Raw genomic sequence first — 2,535 nt, 5'->3', positions numbered from 1 at the left:
TAGGTCTGTCGGTTTTGACATTCCATAGAGGTATTTCTGATAAGCACTCAGTCCCTCCTAAAATTTAGCGTTATGCACATTTGATCACAATGGTTGATCAAAATATTATTTCTTTAAAGCACAATGATCAGATAAAAAATTGATCAAAATTTTTGGCTTTAAGCACAATTAACGAAAGAATGATGCGACAACAATTCGATTATTCGGTATGTGAGAGAAATGAATGAAGATCTGTAAGAACAAGTTTACAGATTCTGATATTTAAAAAAATGAATGAATATGTATCAATGTAAAAAATATCAGAAAACAAAATTGAATACAAACGAGTGTATTATCACCGAAAAAGATTTTYATATAAGAGACGTGATAATAACAGTTTGAAGAATAGCTGAAACAGGTATTAGAATTATGTATGACGAGAAATTATGCAAGTAAAATCTTAGGAAATACCTGTTCAGAAAATGTACTCGTTTCAGAAAATATTTCCATTTTCGAAAACATTTATTCAAAAATTCTAGAGACTCCCCTTAGAAAACAGATTTAACTAATGATTCAGTTAAGCTCAAAAGAATAAAAAAAATTGAAACATTTTAAGCACGGGTTCTAAACTGAGTGATTAGAAACCACACTCGGTAAAGCACGGGTTCTAAACTGAGTGTTTAGAAACCACACTCGGTAAAGCACGGGTTCTGAACTGAAATGTTCAGAAGCCTCGTTTGGAATAAATTACAACTCCCCCTGCAATGGTGTATCACTGAAATGATATTCTAATCAGCACAAAATGGACACACTTGCAAAACCAGATTAAGTAGATTTTGGTACCCAAACGAACTTGGGTCCTATTTTGTTAGTATCGGGTTGGGGTATGTTGTAATTTCCAAACCATTTATTTCTATAAGATATTTTCTTTTCAGCACTATTAACAAGATGATTATATACATAATATGATTCATGCCAATTATTATAATCATTCTTGTTTCCAGTTGTTCTGATAACTGTTATCTCCATGGCACCTGTTGAACCTTTTGTTATTGACAAAATTATTGGTTCTGCATGTTGAGCACATAATCATTCTCTTGCTAAGATTGATCAGATCATTAGTGGATCTCACAAGGCAAGGAAGATTGTTAGTAACAACAGGTGTATGAGATAAAACAGATTCAGACTTATTAACCCAAATGCTTTTAACCTTTGAAGAGTAATTTGGTGATCCAATGACATACCCTTGATAATACTGATTAGAACGAGAATAATTCTTAGAAACATTAGATTTAGGACTACTTGAATAACTGTTCGAATACGAACAATTATAAAAGTTGGTTTTACACTGTCACTACAAAAATGTTGGGTATCAGCGAGGGAAAATTCCCTCGCTGATCCGTCGCTGATACTCCGTCGGTCAAACAGTCGTAGGTAATGCTATCAGCAACGGATCAGCGACGGAAATCAGCGACGGATTTGCGACGGACACTTTCAGCGACGGATTTGCGAGGGAAATCAGCGACGGATTTGCGACGGACACTTTCAGCGACGGATCAGCGAGGGACGTATTTAGCGACGGATCAGCGACGGATTTGCGAGGGAACTTTCAGCGATGGATTTGCGAGGGAACTTTCAGCGACGGATTTGCGAGGAAACTTTCAGCAACGGATTTGCGAGGGAACTTTCAGCGACGGATTTGTGAAGGAACTTTCAGCGACAGATTTGTGAGGGAACTTTCAGCGACGGATTTGCGAGGGAACTTTCAGCGACGGATTTGCGAGGGAAATTCAAGCACTTTCAGCGACGGATTTTCCCTCGCTAATCCGTCGCTAATTTTTAAAAAATTAAAAAATAAATTTTTTAAAAATACATAAATCCTTTATTTATTTTTAAAAAACCTGAAAATAATAATATATAACAAACCAAATCTGTGAACAAAAGTAACCAATTCATACGATTTAAAATATGGATTCATACAATTTAAAATATTCAATTCATACAATTTAATCTTCGAATACATACAACCTAACTATCGGGATCTGGGGGAGGTGGGAAAACGTATCCTAATTGCCGCATAAACGCAGCAAAATGCTCCGATAATTCGACCTATTGGGCTAATGCAGCAGTCTGTTCGGCTAATGCAGCAGCTTGTCTGTCCTGTTCAGCTGCCGAGGCAGCTTGTCTGGCCTCCAAATCTGCCMTATTTTTCCGTTCGGTCTCGAGTTCCTCTTCTACCCTTGACAACTTATCTCTCAACTTCGTTACCTGTAAATATTCAATATTCTTCGAAATCAGTAATTTGTTCGCAATTTTAGTAAAGAGAAAGTTTATAACAATATAACCAACGTACCTCCGCTCTTGACTCGTTTGATGACCCGCTACTGCTACATCTACCCGTCATAGCATAAGTGGGGTCCTGGGTGGTCCCGAAACCAAATATTCGGCCTTTCCTCCGTCCTCCGACACTTTGCTCCCAAAGAGATGCCTCATCAGGGAGAGGGTTGTCGATACTAGATTATGACTCACCCCTAAGCGATTGAAATCGCTCCTATG

General features: G+C 37.5%; 1 pseudogene; it reads right to left on the bottom strand.

The window, feature by feature from the left end:
• The window catches only part of LOC112502436, an 8,926-nt pseudogene extending 6,868 nt beyond the window's left edge, over nucleotides 1–2,058 (bottom strand).
• Between the last annotated feature and the right edge of the window lie 477 nt (nucleotides 2,059–2,535).

This window comes from Cynara cardunculus, unplaced genomic scaffold (assembly GCF_001531365.2).
Source record: "Cynara cardunculus var. scolymus isolate 2C unplaced genomic scaffold, CcrdV1 Un_Scaffold_1420, whole genome shotgun sequence".
Lineage (NCBI taxonomy): Eukaryota > Viridiplantae > Streptophyta > Magnoliopsida > Asterales > Asteraceae > Cynara > Cynara cardunculus.
The sequence above is the reverse complement of the archived record's forward strand: the minus strand, read 5'-3'. Positions and strand labels throughout refer to the sequence as shown.